Genomic DNA, 17,296 nt, shown 5'->3' on the forward strand with positions numbered 1-17,296 from the left:
CCGCTTCTAATAGCAGGAAATAATAATCCTTGGGCCCTTCTATCTTGCCCTAGTAATGTTGATCACTTGATAAATCATAGGTATAATACCTGCCTGTAATATCAAAAATGCTTTTGGAACCACTTGGTGGCACTGCCACCACTTATTATTGATAGTGGTAATTTATAGTCTTACAGATTCATTAAGTTATCCCAGTAATAATGTTCGAAACATACTTCAACCTAGTTTACACTTGTGCCATACCGGTATTTCCGTTTACAATCATTATATTGATCAAATTTCAGGTTAGCTTATTGGCCCTGACATAATCTAAAGGTCCCTAAAGGAGTTGAAAAGGGATTCTTCCGGAAGGAGTTAACTATTTCCTAGTGCTTGTTTGTTCAATTGAATAAAGATGATAAAGTAATTTATTTCTTACTTTTCAGTTTTAAAAAAGAATAATTTTTTTTCAGGTGAGCCTTACTGCCTCTGAGTATCTGATTTTTTATGTAATTAATTGTTGCAATAATTTTCTAATCATTAACCATTAATTATCTAAAATAACGTATTAAAAACAGTACTGCGTCTGAGTACTCTCAGTTCTTTGATGAATTTCCTTATTGGCTGCTAGCTTCTACGCGCTTAGTGGCTGCTGTTATTGGCTGCTAGCTTCAGCCTGGTTAGATCTGGTGTTATTATATTTTTTATGCAGGGGGTGGGGTTGGAGGGAGGTTTCAAGACTGTGGAGGTTCGCATTCATGAGTCACTCTGATCCTATGTATACCACAGATTGGAACAACATCAAATATTTACAAAGTACATACATAAACAGTTTTACTTTTATAATAGTGTTAGGTACTTTCTTTTTCCGCTTCATTAGCGATTTACAATCCCCATTGAACTCAAGAGTTATAAGCAGTGAACCATGATAGAATATATCTGATTCCCTCTTCAAAATGATGGTTTTTCAAATATTTTTTTTTTAAATTTTGTTTCAGCCTATAATCGTACACGATAGAAAATGCATGGTACATAAACTTCCCAAGTGAAATGGAGACTCATTAGAATTCCCGCCCACGCCAAGTTAAATCAAACCACCTTTTTTCTGACTTTTATTGAAAATATTCATATATCTATATCGATATAACTTCACATTTATTTCATCATATCGACAATACTATATTGACAAGAAAAAATATTTTGTTTCGATCGGTATTTGAAAATGATTATAATATTTCAGTCGATAAAAATTAAAGCAATAACATCTATTGAACAAAATAAGTTGCCTTCAATTATGTAAATGCATCTCAATACAATTCAAAATATGTACATAAATAAGGAGACATAGCACTTTTTATATTGATAAGTCGATAAAATATAAGACAATATACAAAGTTATAACACAACAAGTGTAGAGCCATTTACGCTTCCGTATTTAACCGTCCCGGTAAAAGATCAGATAACTGAGGAGAAGTAGTATATAACTCTTTCAGTCTATTATCTCCATACACTTGTGTAATAGTACATAGATATGCATATAGTTTTAAACATTTCTATGACCAACTTTTGTTCAATATTTCTTATCAAAATATTCCCACTTTTTGAGATATAAAGCGTCAAAGATTGCAGATTCTGGTCTTTTGTGACCCCTAATTATGTAACATTTGTTCTGAATTTTACCAGATATTGTTGCAAATTATTAAGACGAATATATTTGCTTCTGTAATGTAATACAAAATTATGATCAATAAAGAGATATTTAATGAAAGATTTTCGCCCTTCCGAGCCCCTGATTTGAGGGGTCAGCTCCTTTTCCCTGATTTCATATGGCAGATCTTGTGAATCTGCAGAACTTTTCTTCTATATGTTTTAATAAATTATGAATAGATACGAAGACATAAAACAAATTTTGTGAGATTTTTCTGAGATATTTTTGGGCTCTACCGAGCTTCAGCGCCTTTTTGTATAATAAGGATTTGGACGCATGCTTGCAACTTAGCAAACCTTCCCTTACTTTCACTGAAAATCTTGAGTCAATATCTTAAGTCATTCCCGAGGAGTTTCTAGGACAAGCAGACCCTCTTAAAATCATGAAACTGTCACGACCGGAAGTGATATCAGCAAAAAAAAAATATCAAGATGAATATAATTGCTATTACATATAAAAATTTGGTGTATATCGACCGAGCCATCTGTGAGAAATCGCGTGCACAAAAATTGGTTGGGAAAAATATAATAATAGGGGAAAAGAAACCGAACGTAAACAATAAGGTCTTCCGTTGAAAACGAAAGACCTTAGTAAAAATACTGGAAAAGAATAACAAGAAGGTCTTCCGCTGAAGACGAAAGACCTTAAATAGTGGAAAAGAAACCTAAAAATAACAAGAAGGTCTTCCGCTGAAGACATACATTCAGATAGACTTACTCTAGATGTACTAATCTCTCAGAAACACATTCAATATCAAAAATATCGGAGGATAAATGATTTTTTAAAGAAACTCCCGATAGCATACTTTGGTCACTTCACTGCGATTTTTCTAAATCATTTTTTCCTGTCATGGCGTCAGTGCTAAACGTTCAAATATTAAATATTGCATGCAGAATAGTCCGTTTGCCAAATATCTTCCCCTTCTATTGAACATGCATTTAGAGTTACCGTTCTTAGATCACAAAAGAATTCCCCCGGACAAACAAACGTGGTTTTGCTTGACAAAACATACTATCAATGTCACTACGTTTGAATTCTTGTCGTTTACCTGAGGTACAAGATTTTTTGCGAGCAAGGGCCGTGACGGTGTCAGGTTATAACAGATTTTTCCATAGGTAGGTGTGATTTCTTTTGTTAAATGTGTGGTTTTTCTGTACATAACCCAAAATTTTCTAATCTCCGCCCAACGAGTCGAAACAAACCAAATATATTTATAGAACGATCATGCACGGTTTTTAAATGAAACAATCATACGGGCTTGTTATACCTTAGGAGAGTAAAAAAGAGTAAAAATTTTCCATTGTATACAGCATTTTGTAATAAATAACAGTTAAAAACAACCATTAATGCTTAAACATTAGTTAAAAAAAGAAAGAAAAAATCAGAAATCACTCGATTTTTTTAACATTGATTTTAAATTGTGTAATGACCAGGATGACGTAAGCTTTTTTTTATAGTAGATTCCAATATATCTTACTTTCGATAATAAATGAAGGAAACACGATACATACTTGACGAATAAACAAGTGTACACTATTTTACTTAAATAACCCTTTCGATTGCGAATCTAGCCGACCAAAGATCTAATTTTTATTAAATTGAAATATATATAACCCCTTATAAACATTTCAATCAACTACCACTGTGCACGACAAAGTTTGTATCAGGTTTAGAAAAAAAAATATGTTAAACCAAGTTCATAATAAAGTTTAAATTACTAGTATGTAATTTTGACGATTGATATTTACGAGAAAAAAAATCTAATCAACATATGTTATTGAAACCAAACTTGCCATTTTTTCAATTACACAAATAAAACTTTTTAAACTGGCCTAGATATGTTTCATTTTTATGTCCCTTGCGTGGCCCAGTGGTTAAAGTACCTGCCCTAGAGTCACGAATTAAGGAGTTGAATCCCACTGTGGGACGTAGAGACCTATAAATTGTAAACAGAGGTCCCTTGTTGCAGTAATGTTGACAGAAAGAAGATCCCTTACTGCTCAATGATCTTGAGTGCCGATTATAGGGCAAAATTTGTAGCAAAATTTAAACAGTATTTTATAAAAATCACTATCCCTATTTTCGATGGACGTGGTCATAAGGACACGAAGGAGCATCTTTGAAACCAAACACATAATGATTCAATCAGGCAAACCAGTCCGACCGATTCGTAAGCTGACTTACATATGAATGATTTTTGAAAACAATGGTACAAGTCATTTACCCCATATTACACTGTTGATCACGCTCCCTCGTGTCATTATGACCACGCCCATTGGGTATCTACACATAACCAACAGTGTGATATAGGGTAACTACTACGTACCTTGTAGGAGATCGCAATTTCTGTTGAACAGCAGGGGCTCGATTTTCAAAAAGGCCTACGACCAGACGTAAGCTTAGTCTGGAATTAATCAGTGACTAAACCCGGGAATCGGACTTAGTAGCATTTCACAAAAAGGACGAGACTTAGTCGAGACTAATATTTGTTAAAACTATGCCTGATCATGAGTAGTCGTAAGTGCTTAGTCTGTTCATAACTTGGAAAAAATGGCTCAAAGTGATTTATTTTATATGTATGTGATATAATACCTATTTATATACATAATGTAATAGTGTATTATAAAGGAAAATAGAAAGGTAATAAAGTCAAGCGAGCTCGAGAGTGCATTTTTTCCGATAGAGGTGGGGTCAATCTGTAAATTTGTAACAAAGAATTTTTAATTAAAATTGGGTAGGGTTTAAGAAGTACCACAGTTTAAAAAAAACGGTAAACTTAGTGTGGGGAAGGGGGGCTGCAATCCTCCCACTTTTTTCCTTTTTTCACAGTCAAAGTGCTTTCTGTAAAAAAAATAAGCTGAATGTTTAATGCTGACCTGGACTTTCAGTTTTTCTATTTCTTACTGTTATATTTTGTTGAACAATACCAACACCCTCACCCCAATACCACGCGTATATATTTTTTTTTTATTGTGCGATGTTCAATAAAATCCTTAAACACTAAATTTCAAATTAAACGATGTATATTTAATATAATTTAAAGTATTTGGTATCTTGATGCCACCAACTACGATAATGTACGTTAACTTTAATTTCCCATTTACTTAAATATGACATCGAAATAACAGAAATATGTGAATTTGTATAATAATCCAGTATAATATTAATAAATATTCTGTTCATTAGATTTTTCATTCCTATTTCAAAGGAGTCACTGTTCTGCGTAATATGTGCAAATTGGTTTTTCAATTTGAAAAAAAAAGTAAAACAGTGGGACGGACAACTTCGGAATGGACATTTTTCCGAACTTGCGCACCCTTTTCCTTTAAAGCTATCATCTCAGGGTTTTTTTTAAATGGTGGGGTTTTTATAATCAAATTGATTTATGAAAAAAAAATTCAACATTTTCTGCTAGTTTTTGAGATATTTGAGTTCAAAAAAAAAATCCCATGGGGAAACATGAACTTAAAAATACCCCACAAAAAAACCCACAAAAGCCCCATGGGGTTTATTTTTCACCCCATGGGGGAAATAACCCCACGAAAATCAATGTAGGTTTTTAAAACCCATATGTTGCTTATATTGTCATATGGGGTTTTTTCTCCCACGTTTTATCATATGGGGTTTTAAATCCCATTTATTGATATATTTACTGTAAGATAATTCCTAAAAACTTGGGTTTTTTTCTTAGACTAATGGATCATTAGTATCTTCTCTGTTTCTCATTATATAAAAGTGGATAGTTATAACAAATATCTATTATTTTTCAAATTTTCAAGTATTCATTCTTCAAATTTTTGCTTATGTAAAAAAAGATTTATATGAAAACAGGTTTCTAAGGCAGTTGCCTCCCATAATGAAACATTCATCAAAAAACTCTTCACAGATTATTTGATCAATGACAATTAATCTAAATATTTAAAAAAAAATGAAACAAGAAAATTTTATACCAACACAATGTAAACAATAGAAAGAGGGTATCTTTCCTTAACTAATATATATTTATATATGTTGGGTTTATATGATGTCTAGTTTGTGGATTTTTTAAAATCTCCATTCCCCTTGCATTCACCACTAATAAGATTGGATTTATGTAATTCATGTGCAATATATATACATATTTAATTAATGGAACTCATTCAGTTATATATCACAAAGTACAACTATTAAAATCTTTTGATTCACCCAAATATTTAAAAATAAAATATTTATGCCTCTTGGATCCACCACTTATGAGTTTAGATCATGACCACACATGACATATAATCTTAATGTTTAAAATCAATCAGCCATAGTCATTAATATCCTTGATACACGACAAATATTTCTTTAAAAAAAAATGAATATCCACTCCCCATGGATCCACCACTAATAAGTTACCATCTTGATCACACACGACATATAAGATTAAAGTTTGAAATAAATTATCCATAATCATTTTTATCCTTTTACCCACCACAAATATTTAAAAATAATATCCGCTCCCCTTAAATCCACCACTTTTAAATTAAGATCATGTTCACACATGACATATAAGCAAAATGTTTGAAATAAATTAGCCATAATCATAAATCGTTAATATCCTTTGATCATTCACAAATATTTAAAAAAGATAAATATCCACTCCCCTTGGATCCACCACTTATAAGTTTAGATCTTTATCACACATGACATATATAAGCTATATGTTTGAAATCAATTAACCATAATCATTATTATCCTTTGACCCAATTAAACAAATATCTATCTACTCCCCTTACATCCACCACAACTCTCATGGCTATCAAAACAATTAATATCCACTTGCCTTGGATCCACCACTTCTTAGTTAAGATCATAATCACACACAGAAATATAAGCTAAACATTGAAATAAATTTGCAAAAGTCATTAGTATCCTTTGATCCACCACAAGTATTTAAAAATTCAATATCAACTCTTCTTGGATCCATCAATCATAAATTTAGACTATGCCTATGGTAATACATGACTTACCGGTATAAACTAAATTGTTTGAAATCAATTAGCCATAATCATAAAAAAAAGATAAGACAAATAATTCATGTCGATATCATTATGTCTTAGGTAATTGTGAAAAGCAATAAATGATGGAAAATATTACAACCTACAGACTATTCCCTTAGATCCGCCATCATGTCATTAGATATTGATCACCAATCTGATTTATTCTTCTTTTTTTATCATTAGGTTAGGTATCCTTATTATTTTTATGAATGAATGAATATTATGAAATTAATTGCATCTCTATGATACTCTGTCTGAATAAAAAAAAACTGAAATAACCACTTAATATCAGCCAAAAAAGCAGGTACAATGAATATGATGAAATAAGACAACATATACATTGTATACATGTACTACGCCTTTATGGTACCTTATTTACTACTAGTATTTTTTTTAAGTTTCTGTCATCAACCAGCTCGACTGTTAAATCTACATTGGATAACGAATCAATTTAGGCTTTACATACATCATGTACATTATAATTATTAGTAATATATAATTGGAATTCATAAAAAATTCTTTGGTTTCTAATTAGAAAAAAAGAAGTTCTAAAATTAATAAAACTAAATTTCATCCTGCAAGGTGCAGTAAGGCAATATTGATCTCATTCTGACAATATCACTTTTTTTCATTGAAATAGATCTACATGTATGTCAAACATGATATTTCTTTTTCTTATGATACTTAAACTTTCTAACTAAAAACTTAATTATTGTAAGAAGACGTTTATTTTTACAGAAAGCATCTATATGCATTATCAGGTCAAGGTCAGTCAATCCCTTTTGATGAGTTCTTTTGATTTTTGTCCCCCACCTTAGTGAATATGAGAGGACATTAAATCTTATTCATCTGTCATCTGTTAAATGGTCAGCTTATCAATGTCACAAAAACTTAAACTTTGGTCATATCTTTTGAATATGATGAGCTAGGGCTTTCAACATGTTCAAATTACACATTACACATGTCCCTTGCAGAAATTATTCCTGACTTGAAAATGCTTCTTAGGAATTCCTAAGATGTCCTAAGAATTCCTAAGATTTCCTCACAATCTGATTTGAGGAAATCCTAGGAGTAACAATCCTGGGATTTGATTTCAGGACATCCTAGGATCTCCCAGGACTTCTTTGTTAAACATTTCAAATCCAAATCTTGCCAGGACATTTCATTGTAAAGCCAGGAATTAATCATTTTTATGATAATCCCATTTCCTAAGACTTTTGACTTAATGTTGGGACTTTTGTAAAAAAGACAAATTAAACTTTACAAACTTGTACATGTTAATAAATGTTAAAACAGAATGACAGGAAATTTTATTACTTTTAAAGTTTTAATGTATAATATCAAGAAAATCATAAAATGAATAATTTTCAATCATTACCTATTATACTTGATACATAGAAAGACACTGACCCTAGAACTATTTTTTAAATTAAATACTTTCTGAAATATTGATGCTGTCAGGGAGGAGTTATACATGTAATATGTTTTAAAGAAAAAAATGTTTACAGACAAACAATATTTCACCATTTTCAAATCACACATTCCTGAGTTGATTTTTATCCATTAGAATTAAATTCTACACTTAATCTTTAGATTGCTTCGTTCATGGGAAACTGAGTGCAAGCATAGTTTTCTGAAAGCACTGGTCATACAAACTTGGCCATCTTGCAATACAACATCAACAACTTTTTCTTTCTATGTAGAAGTAATATTTTCCGGAATGTTTCACCGAAAATAAAGTGTTCCTCTTAACTTAAAGTTGGTTTTCAAATGGCTTTGAATTCAGAAGACCATACATGCAGAAGGATGGAGTGGTAAATTTTCTTCATCTGTCAATTTAATTTTTCACTTCGCATTTCATTTCGACACAAAATATATATTCCTCAGAGCACGTTATAAGAAATGGCTCTCATATACCGTCATCACCTGCATACAGGTTATATATCTCTCAAGTGGTTACCAAACTATCAGCTTCAAAGTCACATGCCTGGCTAGAAGTATCTTTTTTTTGTATCTTCTTCTTTATCAGTGTCATTTGGTTCATCAAACTGTCTTTGACTTTACTATCTTTAACATCTTCATCAAAATCTGTATGATTTTGCTGTATATTCACCCATAACTGCCAGAGATACTATACAAAGAAAAGTAAATATTGAGTCATTGAAAGAAGAGTACACCACATAAATTTAAATACTACATAAACAGCATACTCAAGAAGCATGACTTGGTCTGTGACATTATACTTTCGTCACTTTCTGACTTAAAAAGCTTGGTATTTCAAATTTTGTTGGGTTAGAATTGTGTTGTATTGAGTTTGAGAATATAATTTCTCATGTTTTTGATATTGAGTATTGCTTTTATTTAACGAGGAAAATCTAAAAAACGCAGTAAAACTAATAGAGTTTCCTGAAAATTTTATCCACATAAACAGAGATCAAAAAAAACTTTTCAAAGGTTTAAACCAAATTCGATTCGTTACATAACTATTAAATACGATAAAAATGCGCTTTCCCTATAGGTTTTATTGCCAGATATACTAATTTTCATTCATCACTTAGCAATAAGATACTTACAGACATCGTGACAGGCTTGTAGATGCGAAGAAAAGTCGTTGTTTACAGCACAATGTGACAACTTCACGATCCGCCATATTTGTGTTTGGACGGTTTCCATGCAAATTGTTCTTGGCCTAAATGTATCATCGTGGTTCTTCGAAAATATTTTCTTCTGTAACACTTTCTGTTAGTAGAATTGGTTGATCAAGGATATTTATATTTTATTTTTCTAATATGCGGGTCGTTTGTCACTGATAATAAATTACGTGTTTTTTTAAACAAGATTTTCAGGAAAATGTCGGGATATTTCTAAAAGGTGTACAAAATACCCCTACACCGTGCCTGCAGCATTCTCTCGCGCGAACTTCCGAGAGGTGGTACAAAAAAGTGATCTTCGATCAATTAGTACCCGGTGTATAAAATATATTTTACTGTCAACTCAGCTTTGAATATTAATTTGTCAGAAAATATTCGCTAAAATATATTTTCTTTTTGTAAAAAAAAAAAAAAAAACGTAAATTCACATTAATCACAAATTATTTTCAAGAATTAAACAAACCGCATTTTCTTGGTGTGGCACGAAATAACTTTACACCGTCCTGTATCATCCTCTCGCGAGACCTCATCGAGAAGCGCAAAATAGGAGTTCAAGGAGCGGCAATGTTTAGAGAGACTGGTGAAATGTAATGAAATGCTCAACTTACGCCCAAGATTGACTCTAATTCTTCACATAAACCATGTTCTCTTTCCCAAAAATCTTGGTTTCGCTAGGAGTGCAGTAAAGGGAATGTTGGAAGAAGTGTAGATATCATGGCCACAGGCCAGTGGGGTAAGTGGCGAGTGGTTCCTTTAATATGTATTTAAACACACAAATATTGTTTAATAGTTTAGTGCATGTGATGTGTTGTAAAAGGTTTTTGGGCATACTGTAATTCAGTCTAGTCCATGAAGATCAAACGTACATACACAATGAAATATTTCCAGGTTTAACATGTTAAGATTTAGTAAGCAGAAGACTTATAAACAAATATTTACTATCAGTTACTGTTAAATTTGCATTGAATGTTTGGACATGGTGTAAATTTTGGAATTATACTCTTAATTAAATCTTCCATTGCATTGTTATCTTCTAGCTAGAACCTTGAAGCCTGGCAAGGATTATGAGACTGGAAACTCCCATTGAGACTACCAAATGAAGAGAAAGTTTCAGGTATCTTGTAATCTTTTTTAAAATTTTCTTTTGTAAACTTGAAAGAATAGACAGATTTCACATTCCTAAGAGTTATCTCCGGTTGTCGGCGTAACACTCATTTTTCCCACTTTGTCCTTTGTAAGTTACCTGGAAATATTTTTATTTTCAGACATTTATATCTAACAATATCGGTCTGTAACTGTATTGCCAGAATATGGGGCAACTTTAAAAACGTAATGAACAAATTCATTCATACTATATTTCTGAGATACTGACCCATAAAGTTGGTAAGGTAATAGAGGGGAAACAGTGTCTTACGCCGGTTGACCATGGATTGACCCTGCAAAGGGGAATAACTTTTGTAAATGTGAAAGTCGTCTATGAAAGTTTATGGTACATTTCAAGCTCTGTAACTTATATTAAGTTGGGAAAACTGACGCAGATGTCATAGAACTCATAAGATAATATTCACAAAATTTAGAACAGAAAAATGAAAAAAATCAGCAAGAAATATCAATGACAGCCATCATTAAAATTAATTTCAGCTAGATTACAAAAGAACAAATATGTACACGTCTTATAAAAAATTTTATTGATAACTTTGCAGACTGTTTAACTCGGACTAAGGGAAAAGAAGCAAATTACAACAAGGAGAATATTGCTGAGAAAGGTAAGCTGTTCAAATAAATAATGTTAATGTATGATTTTAATGTTCTGTTCACACGGAAAAGTTTAATTCACAGTATTTTAATGCCAAGTAAATTGACTTCATACGACAGCTGTGGTAAAGCGGTTAACTATTGCGAATTAAAATTTTATTTTCTACAAAAAGGCTATTCAGTAAGATTATTATGACATCATTTGTTAATCACGTCGTGTATGCAATTGATTAACATACCTTATTCCTTATGCAAGTGTGAATAAAATAAATCTTTTGAGAAAAATGGTTCATCTTACTTGGGCAAACACATATTTTTATGGACTGGTAGAATCTTAAAGCTTGGTACATGTAGCATCTTTGGCTACTAAATTTTACAAGTTTGATTTTCATCCCTTAGAAATAATTACATATTTAGACTAAACAATGGAATACATTAAGTAAAATTTTATTTTAGCAAAGACAAGTGAAAAGTCGAGTGAAGAAAACGCAAACAAGGCTTCAAGATCTGCAACTAGGCCACTGGCGATGAAGAAGAAAAATGTACAGCTAAAGAAGATACATTAGTGACCAACTAAAGCTGGGCAACTTACATTGGATTGACAAGGTGCAGGGGGGGATATTAATTTGGGTCTGTTTATCTTTCTGTTTGTCTGTAACACTTCGTTCTCTTTACATTTCCAAAAAGCCATCAGACATTGCAATGACATTTTATATTATAAATCATTTTGACGATCCCACTGCAGAACATGATTAATCATCAATACAAATTTAATATTGTTTATAAATTAAATATTACCCTTATATATTTTGAAGTGAAATGGTCAGAGGTCAAGGCCTCTTTTGGGGACACATATTGTTTTTGCCTGTCTGTTTATCTGCCTATTGCCAATTTACCTTTTGCCATAACTTTTGAATCATGAGAGATATAGATACTTCATATTGGGTATGCTTACTCCACTTTCAAATGAGACCAAGACCAATGACCTTGACTGTCATCGTTATGCTAAAATATAGCCTTATTGAATCTTTTATTTTTGAACCAAAAGAGGTAGAGATTTTATATTGAGTATCCATACTCCACTAATTAAGTTCTTTCAAATTACATCAAGGTTAATGACCTTGTGACTTTGACCTATATGTTTTTGGTTTTTTTTTTTTCAAACTTTGTTGCCACCAGGTACATACTGTTTTTGGTTTTTTTAGGGGGGGGGGTGTTATGAATTAGTTCTGTTTGGTATCTGAATCTTTTATTGTACAGAATTCTTCAGAAGTGATGAACCCTGAGGGCCTCACCCCTACTCTCTACATTAGGTTGTTGATTTAAATATTTTTTTTATTATTATTAATATTTGTCATTGTACATGTATATCATAAATATTCTATGAGAGCTGCTTCAGAATGTATTAACATAGTTTGAAAATAAGACAATCTGTTTCCCCCCTTGTGTGTAAATCATGATGTTGAATCATAACTGCACTATAATGTTACAGCAGTAAAATTGTAAAGAATTTGTTGTGTCAGATACCATCAGCATTTTTAAAAAATTATTTTATGTATTATTTTTTCTGTGTGGCCACGAATTTTTATAATGCATACATTCATTAAATTTTTTTTCAGAGATCTTATAATTCTGCTTTGTTGCTATGTATGATTTTTTAAAAAAAAGATGTCCTAGGAGGCTAGGATATCCTAGGAAATCCTAGGAATTCCTGATTTCCTAGGACATTTTAAGTGTTGGGGTTTTCCTGGGATATCCTGGGAAGTCTTGGTGTTTTGATTCCTGGGATTTTTCTAGAACCCCTGAATTGGGACTGTCCAAGGAAATCCCAGGAATTCCTGTTCCAAAAACATCTCAGGATATCTTAGGAATAATCCTAGGATTTTTTCAAGATATCTGAGGAATAAATCTTGAGATTGTCTCAGGATTTCTTAGGACATCTCAGGAATATTCTGCAAGGGATATTACCTGTGCAAATTATTCCTTTCTTAATACAGATTACACTATCATGATTTTTTACCATTATATCTTGACCTTGAAGTATGACATACTTTTCAAAAATATTAATTTTTCCTTTAATCCTTATGACTTTGATTTAGAAGAGATATGGTTTTAATATGTCTGTGGCATGATATTTCTGAGCATGCTAAGAACTCTGAGCCCTTGACCTTTACCTTCATATTTGACCTAATTAGAAAAAAAAACTTTGGAGCTACAGTAACTCTTCAATGACATATGATACCTGGCATTTTTATTTGACAAAATATGTTGTACATAAATTATAATAACATCTCATCCATAAGGACGCCAAAAGCAGGGGACCACAATTCTTTGAATTTGCTTGTTTTTTTTTTCCATTCAATCAATCAATGGGTTAAATGAAATACAGACTTGAATTCTTGTATATAGAAAACATCTGTCATAATTATTAGGAAGATCCTATTCATGACTTCAGTTCAGGTTTCATTTTGGGTTGTAAATGTACATAGTTACATGAATTGCAATTTTCTCACCCTTCAGAAGTTAAATACATAGATATGAATGATATTCACGTGATTCAGAAAAAAAAATATTAAAGATTTCATAATAGGGTATTTCCATACATATCGTGTGATTGGTACTCTGTTTTCAAAGTGATAATTTTTGGTTCACAGTTTTTTAAAAGGAAAATAGAAATTTCACATCACATCTATATCACTGCAGTTGTTAAGATCCACCCTTGTAAGTACCCCATAAAAGTACATGCAGGATGCAGGGATTAATTATTGAACTCATTCGCACAGACCTTAATGTTATAGAATCCATAAATAAGCTGAACTTGAACTTGATTAACCTTAAACAGGCACAATGTGACATACTCTACTGATACATGGGACACCCTGACAGATACATGTATTCCTCCTCCCTTGACTGGCTTGAGTGTTGAGTTAGACTAAGACAGAAAACTAAAAAAAGTTACATTAATTTTTGACCATGTAAATTCCCCTAATATCTACCACATAGAGCTTGATTCCGTTTTGCAAGAAATAACCCCCAAATTGGGCCCAAATTCATAGCATGCTATATTAAATACTTACATCACTGACATGTAAACAAAACTAATTCCTTCAGACACTGACTGACAGCAGAATTCCAATTGGACATTTTGTGATGTTAATGGAATAATTCACACACGCCAAATCAATCGGACTGATTTAATACTTGCGTGAATTAATCCTTGTTAAAATAAAGTTCTGAATTCCATCATTAGGCCTATACATACAGACAGGTGGTCTTCTTCTGTAGTGTGACTAAAATGGGTACCGAAACTCGGGCCGAGCCGGTGTCGCATAACATACGTTCCGGGTAACTTAGCGTTCCGGCCGGAACGCTAAATACCTATTAAATTGGTTCCGGGTCAAAATAAACGTTGTATACATAATATAAACAAAGCCTTATAATGCGACCAAAGTCATATGTACCAGAAAGAGTATCATCAGGCTATTTATTCGTCTATATTTTAAAATTGGTAAGCACAAAACATTGTGCGACGCACGAAAATACATGTAGAATGTCGCTGCGTCATGCTAAAACCTCAAGAAAAAAAAACCCTACTTTAATGACTCAATGTGGAATGAAATCTGGACAGATATTGCGATTCAAAGATTGAACTCATGGCCGGAACCTATGTTACAGTAAAATCCGGAACCAATATTATGATTTTAAGGTTCCGGCCGGAACGTTAAACATCCGGAACGAATATTATGCGACACCGGCCGGGAATTTCGAAACTGAAAACCGGTTTTTTTGACAATAACGGAATAAATACACGTTCTTTCTTCATGAAATTTACGAACATAGTTTATTACTATAAGATTTGCCTTCACTGAAAGTTTTAAGTTAAAATGTTGTGTTTATCCATCATTATCGCCGCTTGTCCTTTTCAAGGTGACTAAAATGGGTAGCGAGCCCGGTTTACTCATTTTATCGATTTACACTTAATTTTGGTAATATATTTTCAATTATTTCCGATAGATCTTTGTAATTCAACTTAAACTATTTAAAACATCTTATATTTGTAGTAATATATACCGATTATTAATTAAGCTGAGCGTTTACTAAAGTGCCGAATACACGATAACCCACCTGCAGTAGATTTATGTATATTTTGTCATTGTTGACTTTTCCATTCATTCATTCATTCATTCATTCATTCATTCATTCATTCATTTATTCATTTATTTATTTATTTATTTATTTATTTATTTATCAACACATGATTAATCCACAGTTACAAGCATATATTACATTAAATTAGGCCTAATATGTACGCAATAAAGCTAAAGCGTCCCTTGCTCGGCCCCTTTATCAAGCACAGGATATGCAATGATCGAGATTTTTTGTTCACACCCGTTTATGTCTCAAAAATAGTAAACCCCTTACTCTTCTCGGTCTGTTGTAAAAAAAAAATTAATTGTATTTTTTATACGAGGAAAATGGACTCTCCGGGCAATCTTCGGACTTATTTGATTGTAAATGCATGATAGGAATATCAAAGTCTAAATCATTAATCAAAAGTTTTAAAAATTCTTTCGACCCTACCCACCCCCATTAATCTTTATTTTATAAATGTTATTCTATATAAATAATATTTTATCTCATTTTACAAATGCATAGAATTCGCGTATTTATGGTACTAGGTATGGGGGAGGGGTGGGGGGGGGGGCACATGATTGTTTAATAACTTCAGCGCGTAGAGCATGGTCGACCCACTCTGTACACACTAGATAGAAAATATATTGTAAGATTCACCCCCAGGGCTGTATTCCGAGGGGTACATTGTAACCTAGACGTACATCACACGTGTATATATACAAGGATTCGGTTCCACCCCTAAGTAGTGACACCTGTCATTTCCTGTTTATATTGCATAATAGTCGTCTAGTCCCATCTTAGAGCAGTCTACATGTACTTTCAAGAATGTTATACTTTCCGGTTTTAAAATAATGGTTCAATTTTTCTATTTCAACTTAGGAATAATAAAAAAAGATTGTACGCTTTTTTTTTTAATTCAAAGTTTTCAATTATGTTCTTATTAGGATCTGATTTTGAAGGAATTAAATCATATTTTACATTTTTTTTTTTCTATTAGGTTTTCAAACTCAGGACATATAAAGTTATTTATTAAAAGTGTCAGTTTGTTCAGCATTAAAAATGTTAGTTTGTTCAGAAGTAAAACGCAACTTGTGATGGGACTGGATTATCTAGATCTGGGGTGTGTAATTATTTGTTTCTCGGAAGTTAGCAAAAGGGGGTGGGTAGGTTTAACTCCGGACTCTAGTTGCTGTATTATTATTATTCAAACATAATGTAAGATTATGAAAATAGATATAACCTGGACCAACAAGGTTGATGAAATTTTCATGGTATCAAACTCGGATAAAAAAAAGAAACAAATTCACGTTCCGTTTATTTTACGACACCCCTGCGCAAAAATATGAATGGTTCCGTCCAAACCTAAAACGTTTCGATATCATCATGGTCAATATATCGAAGTAAGGTCTTTTGTAACGTTTACGAAAAAATTAAAGGCTGTAATAATCAATAAATAAATGATTAATGAAATAATAGTTTTAATTCTTCGTTTCAAAATGTCTCATATCATATATGCTAATCTAGTCTTCTTACTACTGAGGACAATATTTTAAAAGCATTATACGATCCGCTTTACAGAGTTATGTCCCTTTCTAAGATCGAAGATAAAGATTTTAAATACATATGGTCATTTCATTAACCTGAATTTTTTTTCCATCTAAACAATAAAAGCTAGTGTATTTTCATTTAACAATAGTTTTGACATTAACGTTTTATTTTGAAAGTTTAAGAAAGAAAAACGACAATTTATAGAATCTTGATTTAAATTCTTCATAAGTATCAAAAGCTGTCTCGAGAGAACACTTGTTATATAAACAATGTAAGAAACAAATAAGTATGGGAGGTAACTACTCTTATTTTCATGTTACACTCTCAACTTAATTAAAGACAAGAATCTAAATAGAAAAAAGAAATGGTACATGTATAAGATGTAAAGTAATTAAGAAGAAAATATGTAGAGGGATACAACCATCATACACGTATTTAGGTGATTACAGATATATTTAAACTGCACAACCTTAACCATGTACATCAACACCAATTAT

The 17,296-nt window shown here is 32.0% G+C and overlaps 1 long non-coding RNA gene across 1 annotated transcript; it reads left to right on the forward strand.

The window, feature by feature from the left end:
• Positions 1-9,836: 9,836 nt before the first annotated feature.
• Positions 9,837-11,600, forward strand: LOC134250746 (uncharacterized). The gene is made up of 4 exons (XR_009988584.1): positions 9,837-10,095; positions 10,400-10,476; positions 11,066-11,128; positions 11,574-11,600. It is a non-coding gene; the product is annotated as an uncharacterized LOC134250746 (long non-coding RNA).
• Positions 11,601-17,296: the final 5,696 nt, after the last annotated feature.

The sequence above is a fragment of the Saccostrea cucullata genome, unplaced genomic scaffold (genome assembly GCF_032062105.1).
Source record: "Saccostrea cucullata isolate Sc308-1 unplaced genomic scaffold, CSIRO_AGI_Scuc_v1 ctg1730, whole genome shotgun sequence".
Lineage (NCBI taxonomy): Eukaryota > Metazoa > Mollusca > Bivalvia > Ostreida > Ostreidae > Saccostrea > Saccostrea cuccullata.